We start from the raw sequence: 10,784 nt of genomic DNA on the forward strand, positions 1-10,784 counted from the left end.
CCTGAACCTGAAAGGACCTTGAAGCGAAAGCTGAGAAAAGCTAAGGCACAACTCTTTGTTGAGGACCTGACCGAATTCTTCAAGGAAGAAGAACCTATGGCAGCCGAAAACAACAACAATGCCAACAATGCAAGGAAGGTGCTGGGTGACTTTACTGCACCTACTCCCGACTTCTATGGGAGAAGCATCTCTATCCCTGCCATTGGAGCAAACAACTTTGAGCTTAAGCCTCAGTTAGTTTCTCTAATGTAACAGAATTGCAAGTTCCATGGACTTCCATTGGAAGATCCTCATCAGTTTTTAGCTGAGTTCTTGCAAATCTGTGACACAGTCAAGACTAATGGGGTTGACCCTGAGGTCTACAGACTGATGCTATTCCCTTTTGCTGTAAGAGACAGAGCTAGAATATGGTTGGACTCTCAACCTAAAGAAAGCCTGGACTCTTGGGAAAAGCTAGTCAATGCCTTCTTGGCAAAGTTCTTTCCACCTCAAAAATTGAGTAAGCTTAGAGTGGAAGTCCAAACCTTCAGACAGAAGGATGGTGAATCCCTCTATGAAGTTTGGGAAAGATACAAACAATTGATCAGAAAATGTCCATCTGACATGCTTTCTGAATGGAGCATCATAGGTATTTTCTATGATGGTCTCTCTGAACTATCCAAGATGTCTTTGGATAGCTCTGCTGGAGGATCTCTTCATCTGAAGAAGACCCCTACAGAGGCTCAAGAGCTCATTGAAATGGTTGCAAATAACCAATTCATGTACACTTCTGAAAGAAATCCTGTGAACAATGGGACAAGTCAGAAGAAAGGAGTTCTTGAGATTGATACTCTGAATGCCATTTTGGCTCAGAACAAGATATTGACTCAACAAGTCAATTTGATCTCTCAAAGTCTTTCTGGAATGCAAAATGCACCAAGCAGTACTAAGGATGCTTCATCTGAAGAAGAAGCTTATGATCCTGAGAACCCTTCAATGGAAGAGGTGAATTACCTAGGAGAACCCTATGGAAACACCTATAATTCTTCATGGAGAAATCACCCAAATTTCTCATGGAAGAATCAAGAGAGACCTCAACAAGGTTTCAACAATAATGGTGGAAGAAACAGGTTTAGCAATGGCAAGCCTTTTCCATCATCTTCTCAGCAACAGACAGAGAATTCTAAGCAGAACCCCTCTGACTTAGCAACCATGGTCTCTGATCTAATCAAAACCACTCAAAGTTTCATGACTGAAACAAGGTCCTCCATTAGGAATTTGGAGGCACAAGTGGGACAGCTGAGCAAGAAAATTACTGAACTCCCTCCAAGTACTCTTCCAAGCAATACAGAAGAAAATCCAAAAGGAGAGTGCAAAGCCATAAACATGGCTGAATCTGGAGAGGAAAGAGAGGAAGTGGACGCCACTGAGGAAGGCCTCAATGGGCGTGCACTAGCCTCCACAGAGTTCCCTAATGAGGAACCATGGGAATCTGAGGCTCAAAATGAGACCATAGAGATTCCATTGGACTTACTTCTACCTTTCATGAGCTCTGATGAGTATTCTTCCTCTGAAGAGGATGAGTATGTCACTGAAGAGCAAGTTGTTAAATACCTTGAAGCAATCATGAAGCTAAATGACAAGTTATTTGGAAATGAGACTTGGGAGGATGAACCTCCTTTGCTCACCAAAGAACTGGATGACTTGTCTAGGCAGAAATTACCTCAAAAGAGACAAGATCCTGGGAAGTTTTCAGTACCTTGTACCATAGGCACCATGACCTTCAAGAAGGCGCTGTGTGACTTAGGGTCAAGTGTAAACCTCATGCCTCTCTCTGTAATGGAGAAGCTAGGGATCTTTGAGATACAAGCTGCAAGAATCTCACTAGAGATGGCAGACAACTCAAGAAAACAAGCTCATGGACTTGTAGAGGATGTATTGGTGAAGATTGAAGACCATTACATCCCTACTGATTTCATAGTCCTAGAGACTGGGAAGTGCATGGATGAATCTATCATCCTTGGCAGACCCTTCCTAGCCACAGCAAAAGCTGTGATTGATGTTGATGGAGGTGAACTGATCATTCAAGTGAATGAAGAATCCTTTGTGTTTAAGGCTCAAGGATATCCCTCTGTCACCATGGAGAAGAAGCATGAAGAGCTTCTCTAAAATCACAGTCAAACAGAGCCCCCACAGTCAAACTCTAAGTTTGGTGTTGGGAGGCCACAACCAAACTCTAAGTTTGGTATTGAACCCCCACATTCAAACTCTAAGTTTGGTGTTGGGAGGTTCCAACATTGCTCTGAGTATCTGTGAGGCTCCATGAGAGCCCTCTGTCAAGCTACTGACATTAAAGAAGCACTTGTTGGGAGGCAACCTGTTCATACCCTGGGTCAACCTGTCCGACCCGGGATGTTTAGCGACAAGCCGACCGACCTCTTCAGGTCAGACTATCCGACCTCTTCTAGAGCTCGGCTAAATGCCCGACCTCTTCTCAAAGAGCTCGGCCAAATGCCCGACCTCTTCTCAAAGAGCTCGGCCAAATGCCCGACCTCTTCTCAAAGAGCTCGGCTAAATGCCCGACCTCTTCTCAAAGAGCTCGGCTAAATGCCCGACCTCTTCTCAAAGAGCTCGGCCAAATGCCCGACCTCTTCTCAAAGAGCTCGGCCAAATGCCCGACCTCTTCTCAAAGAGCTCGGCCAACTCACCAAAGGAGCCCAAAGCAGGCCCAAAACGAAGGAACATAGCCCAATCTAAAGGCGGCTAAAGCCCAGAAAGATAAAGGCGGTTCCCTTGAAGATAAGATGACCTCACTTAAAGATAAGATAAGATAATTAACTTATCCTATCCACAGGAGGCCACATCTCACCATTATAAATACACTGGAGCACCCAGGTATAACTCATACTCTGATTCTACATAAAACCTGTTTAATACCCATGCTAACTTAAGCATCGGAGTGTCATTGCAGGTACAACCCCCAGCCGCTCAGCACACCAAGCTCGGGTCACGGAACCCCTACCTCGGATCTTGCCAGACGACCGAGCTACACGTTTCAGGTAACCCTCGGAACATTGGCGCCGTTGCCGGGGACCCTGGAAGTCATCCCATCACCATGGCGGACAACCATGACAACGACCATGATTCAGATCTAGAGGATAGAACACCGCACAAAGACGCGGATACTACACCAAAAGATACTCTTCAACCCACCAAAGGCGAGAATTCGCCAAAAGAGGAGGCTGTGGAGGCACTTCAAAGATCGCTTAAAGCAACTCGAAAAAAAGGTGGAACATCAACAAGAAGTTGAGAGAGACCTACGAAGGGAAGTTAGGTGATGCCACGAGTTAAAGGACAAGCTCCTAAAACTCGAAGCAGATCTCAAGGCCAAAACAACTCGATCCGGTCACGAAGACAGCCCCTACAAAGATCAAGACCCATTCACCAAAGATATCATGAAAGCTAAAATCCAAAAGGACTTCAAGGCTCCCGACATGATCCCGTACGGCGGCACATTGGATCCAAGCCATCATCTCAGTACCACGGGACAAGGATAAAGAGTCCAAGAAAAGAGAAGATCAATCGGAGAAGATCCCACCACCTCGCCCAATCAAAAGCAAAAAGGAGAAAGAGGTCGGGCGAGTTGAAGGTCCACCTCACACCAAAGAGGTCGGACGAGTTGAAGGTCCACCTCACACGGAAGAGGTCGGGCGAGTTAAGGTCCACCTCACACCAAAGAGGTCGGACAAGTTGAAGGTCCACCTCACACCGAAGAGGTCGGGCGAGTTGAAGGTCCACCTCACACCAAAGAGGTCGGACGAGTTGAAGGTCCACCTCACACGGAAGAGGTCGGGCGAGTTAAGGTCCACCTCACAACAAAGAGGTCGGACAAGTTGAAGGTCCACCTCACACTGAAGATGTCGGGCGAGTTTAAGCTCCACCTCACACCAAAGAGGTCGGACAAGTTAAGGTCCACCTCACAACAAAGAGGTCGGACAAGTTGAAGGTCCACCTCACACTGAAGATGTCGGGCGAGTTTAAGCTCCACCTCACACCAAAGAGGTCGGACAAGTTAAGGTCCACCTCACAACAAAGAGGTCGGACAAGTTGAAGGTCCACCTCACACTGAAGATGTCGGGCGAGTTTAAGCTCCACCTCACACCAAAGAGGTCGGACAAGTTGAAGGTCCACCTCACACCGAAGATGTCGGGCGAATTGAAGGTCCACCTCACACCAAAGAGGTCGGACAAGTTGAAGGTCCACCTCACCACCAAGAGGTCGGACGAGTTGAAGGTCCACCTCATACCAAAGAGGTCGAACGAGTTAAACATCTACCTCACACCAAAGAGGTCGGACGAGTTGAACGTCCACCTCACACCAAGGAGGTCGGACGAGTTGAAAAGGACAACGGAGTACGAACAAGCCTTCCGAGATTTCAAAATTCTTGGGGCAACCACCCATCCTTTCCAGACCACGGGAAAGTGAAGAACTCATTATACCTCGCAGTGGGAAGTCAGGCAATAGCCTCAGCACTAGTCAGAGAAGACGAAAGTGGGAAACAACCCGTCTACTTCATCAGCAAAGCTTTACAAGGGACCGAACTAACCTATCAACAGATAGAAAAGTTCGCCTACACCCTCATACTCACCTCTCGACGACTCCACCCATACTTTCAAGCTCACACTATCAGAGTTCCAACCAACTAGCCAACCAAGGGGCAATAACAGAAGCCTCATCCGAGCTACATTACAAGACCACAACAAATCGGTCTCGAAGGCGGTATAAGGGATGTACTCAGGGTCAGCCACAGTAACACGCATTTAAACTATGAAATCCAGCTAATCAGACACGCTGTCCGGGATCTTAGTAGACATCTCAAAGACATAGGTCGACTATGGAATTACTACCAAACAACTCGGGCAAATAAGGAAACAACTCGGACAATAACAGTAAAACATAAAGTGACAGACGCGGCAGTAAAAGGGAAACCCCAGGACTCACACAAAAGTCCAAGGGCACCCTTTGGAGGCAACAACAGAGCAAAAACCCAAATACAAAAGTTAAAGCTTTACATCAAAAAGCATGCCAACTTCCACATTGCCCCACCAGAGGAGCTCATCAGTGTAACATCACCTTGGCCGTTCACAAAGAGGGGACTCGACCTCCTCGGACTATTTTTCCAAGGATCGGGACAAGTCAAGTTCCTCATTGTAGGGGTGGATTACTTCACAAAATGGATTGAGGCAGAGCCCCTAGCTAATGCCACTGCCCAAAGAAGTCAGAAATTCTTGTACAAGAACATTATTACAGGGTTTGGGGTTTCTTACTCCATCACCACAAACAATGACACTCAATTCACGGACACAGGTTTCAAGAAAAGAATGGCTAACTTGAAAATAAAGCACCAATTCACATCCGAAGAGCTCCCACAAGTCCTATGGGCATATCGGACAACTCCACACTTCACCACGGGGGAATCACCCTTCCGATTGATTTACGAAATGGAGGCAATGATCCCAGTAGAGATCGAAGAAGGATCCCCCAAGAATGATCTTCTACAATGAAGAGGTCAACTCCCAAATCCAAAGGAAAGAACTCAACCTACTTCCAAGAGTCCGAGAGAGAGCTCCGATCAAGGAAGAGGCGTTAAAACGTCGAATGGCCTCAAAGATACAATCAGAAGGTAGTACAGCGAAGCTTTGCCAACAACAACCTTATCCTAATCCGAAATGATATCGGAACAACTCGACCTGGAGAAGGAAAGCTAGCACCCAACTGGAAAGGACCAAGTTGTTTAGAAGAACTGGGGAAAGGTTGCTACAGACTGCCCGAACTTGAAGGGCAAGAGCTACCAAGGTCATGGCATGCCTGCAATCTAAAAAGGGCGCCAGGCCGAGATCCAAAAAGATTGCCCGACCTAGAAAGGTAAGTACTAACATGTACACACTCTTATCTTTATATTATTGTTTAAAAGATTGCAGATTCCCTAAAAAGTTTCCTACCAAGACGCCCGACTACGGTAGGTCGGCAAGGTGAAACACCAAAATCATCGCCCGATCACGACAAAATCGGCAAAGATGAACACAGAATAATGTAAGAAGTTATAAAAGTAATCCCTGAAAGAGATCTGACAAAGGTCCAAGAAAGAGGATTACAAAAATAACTTGGAGAAGGGACTGACGTAAAGAAGTCGTCCCATAAACAAAAGTTATAAAAAGTAATCCCTGAAAGAGACCTGGCAAAGGTCCAAGAAAGAGGGTTACGAAATAACTTAGAAGAGATCGACATAAAGAAGTCGGTCTCCTACAACAGACAAGTTATAAAAGTAATCCCTGAAAGAGATCTGACAAAGGTCCAAGAAAGAGGATTACAAAAATAACTTGGAGAAGGGACTGACGTAAAGAAGTCGTCCCATAAACAAAAAGTTATAAAAAGTAATCCCTGAAAGAGACCTGGCAAAGGTCCAAGAAAGAGGGTTACGAAATAACTTAGAAGAGATCGACATAAAGAAGTCGGTCTCCTACAACAGACAAGTTATAAAAGTAATCCCTGAAAGAGATCTGACAAAGGTCCAAGAAAGAGGATTACAAAAATAACTTGGAGAAGGGACTGACGTAAAGAAGTCGTCCCATAAACAAAAAGTTATAAAAAGTAATCCCTGAAAGAGACCTGACAGAGGTCCAATAAAGAGGATTACTAGAAATAACTTAGAAGCGACAACAAGAAAAAGTCGGACCAAAAAAGCTACAGCTTGGACCGACAGGAAGAAGTCGGACCAACGAAAACCACAGCTTGGACCGACAAGAAGTCGGACCAACGAAAGCTACAGCTCGTCGACACGAGAAATTGGACCAACGAAAGGCGTGCGCTAAAAGGGACATAGCTTTGCCCAAAAAGCCACGGCTCCGTGACAAGGCTATCAAAATTGTTCAGACCAACTAAAAAGGTTCTACCAAAGAACACTAAAAAATCGTCGGACAAGTTAGCCCCAAGGACCACCTCAACCAAGCAGGAAGTGGACAAAACCGGCAGTGATCAAAAGAGGTCGGACAACAAAATACCGACACTCTACAAAGATCCACAAAGGGGACAAAGACATCTCGCAATGGCCAGAGGAATGCCAGGAATGCTTTGCTAAAAGGTACGAAGTCTTGAAAAAAGACACTACTTAAAAGGCAAAAGCACAAATCAAAACGGCGCTAAAAAGTCATCCAAACAGACTATAAAGGTTTCCCATCAGGAACTATACCTAAAAAAGTTGTTGGATTATGACTAAAAAGCCCGAACAGTGAAGACAAACAAAGTCGGAAGAAGGCTGAAAAGACCTCTCAAACAAACTAAAAAAGGTAAGCCAAACTCGCACAAGATAAAACTACTCAAGATCGACCAAAGTCAGGATGCTTGAGTACGACTTCCCCCAATGAGAGCACGATCTCACGGAAAGATCGAACTCAAGCAGGGGCAAAGTCGTACAGGTCGACGTCAGCTAAGAAGAGGCGCAAATACAATCTCAAAAAAGAACAAGCCAAAAGGTTAAGAAAAAACCTTAAGGCTCAAAAGTGCTTAGCTAAAAGGGATACAATTCCACTCAAAGAAGGCACAATCTCAAACAGGGCTACGTACGTCATCCGAGACTAAAAAGGTTCTATACAAAGAACACTAAAAAGTCATCAGACAAGTCACTAAGAGTCCGGATATCAAGCCGCAAGGATAACTTCACCAAAGCAGAGGGTTGTCAACACAAAAGCAAGGCGTGATCCAGAAGGCAAGGGTAGAAAACCCACACTACTACTCAAAAGAGGACGGACTGTGAAGTACCAAACCTCTAGAAAATCTGCAAAAGATTTCAAAGCAATGAAGAATCAAAGCCAGACAGATGCTCGAGCACGACTTCCAAAGAGATCGAAGCTCTGAAAAGCATGATCTCATGGAAAGATCGAACTCAAGCAGGGGCACTGTTCATACCCTGGGTCAACCTGTCCGACCCGGGATGTTTAGCGACAAGCCGACCGACCTCTTCAGGTCAGACTATCCGACCTCTTCTAGAGCTCGGCTAAATGCCCGACCTCTTCTCAAAGAGCTCGGCTAAATGCCCGACCTCTTCTCAAAGAGCTCGGCCAAATGCCCGACCTCTTCTCAAAGAGCTCGGCCAAATGCCCGACCTCTTCTCAAAGACCTCGGCCAAATGTCCGACCTCTTCTCAAAGAGCTCGGCCAAATGCCCGACCTTTTCTCAAAGAGCTCGGCCAAATGCCCGACCTCTTCTCAAAGAGCTCGGCCAACTCGCCAAAGGAGCCCAAAGCAGGCCCAAAACGAAGGAACATAGCCCAATCTAAAGGCGGCTAAAGCCCAGAAAGATAAAGGCGGTTCCCTTGAAGATAAGATGACCTCACTTAAAGATAAGATAAGATAACTAACTTATCCTATCCACAGGAGGCCACATCTCACCATTATAAATACACTAGAGCACCCAGGTATAACTCATACTCTGATTCTACATAAAACCTGTTTAATACCCATGCTAACTTAAGCATCGGAGTGTCATTGCAGGTACAACCCCCAGCCGCTCAGCACACCAAGCTCGGGTCACGGAACCCCTACCTCGGATCTTGCCAGACGACCGAGCTACACGTTTCAGGTAACCCTCGGAACACAACCCAATGTTATATTTTATATATTTTCCTTTGTTATTTTATTTTATTTTGTAGGTTGATGATCATAAGAAGACACAAAATCAATTGAAAAAACAAAAACAGAATGAAAAACAGGAAGAAAAACAGCACACCCTGGAGGAAGAACCCACTGGCGTTTAAACGCCAGTGAGGCTAGCAGTTGGGCGTTTAACGCCCAGTCTGGCACCATTCTGGGCGTTTAACGCCAGAAAGGGGCACCAGACTGGCGTTAAACGCCAGAAAAGGGCAAGAACCTGGCGTTAAACGCCAGGAATGGGCACCAGCCCGGCGTTTAACGCCAGAAATGGCTCAAAACGTGATTTTGAATGCCATTTGGTGCAGGGATGACTTTTCCTTGACACCACAGGATCTGTGGACCCCACAGGATCCCCACTAACCCACCACTCTCTCTCTTCTTCTTCACCCATTCACCAATCACCTCAATACCTCTTCCCCAAAAACCCTTCACCTATCAACTCCCATCTTTCTCTTCACCACTCACATCCATCCTTCATAAAACCCCACCTACCTCACCCTTCAAATTCAAACCACTTTCCCTCCCAAACCCACCCATAATGGCCGAACCCTATCCCCCCCTCCCTCCTATAAATACCCTTCTTCACTCCTTCATTCTCACACAACCTGAACATCACTTCTCCCCCTCCTTGGCCGAATACATAAGCCACTCCCTTCTTCCTCATTTCTTCTTCTTCTACTCTCTTCTTTCTTCTTTTGCTCGAGGACGAGCAAACCTTTTAAGTTTGGTGTGGTAAAAGCGTTGCTTTTTCGTTTTTCTATAACCATTTATGGCATCCAAGGCCGGAGAAACCTCTAGAAAGAGGAAAGGGAAGGCAAAAGCTTCCACCTCCGAGTCATGGGAGATAGATAGATTCATCTCAAGGGTGCATCAAGACCACTTCTATGAAGTTGTGGCCTTGAAGAAGGTGATCCCCGAGGTCCCCTTTTCACTCAAAAAGGGTGAATATCCGGAGATCCGCCATGAGATCCGAAGAAGAGGTTGGGAAGTCCTTACCAACCCCATTCAACAAGTCGGAATCTTGATGGTTCAAGAGTTCTATGCCAATGCATGGATCACCAAGAACCATGATCAAAGTGTGAACCCGGATCCAAAGAATTATCTTACTATGGTTCGGGGGAAATACTTGGATTTTAGTCCGGAAAGTGTAAGGTTAGCATTCAACTTGCCCATGATGCAAGGAGATGAACATCCTTACACTAGAAGGGTCAACTTTGATCAAAGGTTGGACCAAGTCCTCACAGTCATATGTGAAGAGGGCGCACAATGGAAGAGAGATTCAAGAGGGAAGCCGGTTCAATTGAGAAGGCATGACCTCAAGCCCATGGCTAGAGGATGGTGGGAGTTTATTCAACACTCAATCATTCCCACTAGCAACCGGTCCGAAGTTACTCTAGACCGAGCCATCATGATTCATAGCATCATGATTGGAGAAGAAGTGGAAGTTCATGAGGTCATAGCTCAAGAACTCTACAAGGTGGCGGACAAGTCTTCCACCTTGGCAAGGTTAGCCTTCCCTCATCTCATTTGTCACCTCTGTTATTCAGTTGGAGTTGACATAGAGGGAGACACCCCTATTGATGAGGACAAGCCCATCACTAAGAAGAGGATGGAGCACACAAGAGACCCCACTCATCATGAAATCCCTGAGATGCCTCAAGGGATGCACTTTCCTCCACAAGACTATTGGGAGCAACTAAACACCTCCCTAGGAGAATTGAGTTCCAACATGGGACAACTAAGGGTGGAGCACCAAGAACATTCCATCCTCCTCCATGAAATTAGAGAAGATCAAAGAATCATGAGAGAGGAGCAACAAAGACAAGGAAGAGACATTGAGGAGCTCAAGCACTCCATAAGACCTTCAAGAGGAAGAACAAGCCGCCATCACTAAGGTGGACCCGTTCTTTAATCTCCTTGTTCTTTAATTTTCTGTTTTTCGAATTTTAGTGCTTTATGTTTGTCTATGTTTGTGTCTTGTGATCATTAGTGTCTTAGTGTCTATGCCTTAAAGTTATGAATGTCCTATGAATCCATCACCTTTCTTAGAGATTGTTCTTAATTGAAAAAGAATAGAATTGCATGAATTTTGAATTT

The 10,784-nt window shown here is 45.6% G+C and overlaps 1 non-coding gene across 1 annotated transcript; it reads right to left on the reverse strand.

Moving 5' to 3' along the window:
- Positions 1-501: 501 nt before the first annotated feature.
- LOC130958816 (small nucleolar RNA R71) lies at positions 502-605 on the reverse strand. The gene has a single exon (XR_009077920.1). It is a non-coding gene; the product is annotated as a small nucleolar RNA R71 (small nucleolar RNA).
- Between the last annotated feature and the right edge of the window lie 10,179 nt (positions 606-10,784).

Source organism: Arachis stenosperma, chromosome 10 (genome assembly GCF_014773155.1).
Source record: "Arachis stenosperma cultivar V10309 chromosome 10, arast.V10309.gnm1.PFL2, whole genome shotgun sequence".
NCBI lineage: Eukaryota > Viridiplantae > Streptophyta > Magnoliopsida > Fabales > Fabaceae > Arachis > Arachis stenosperma.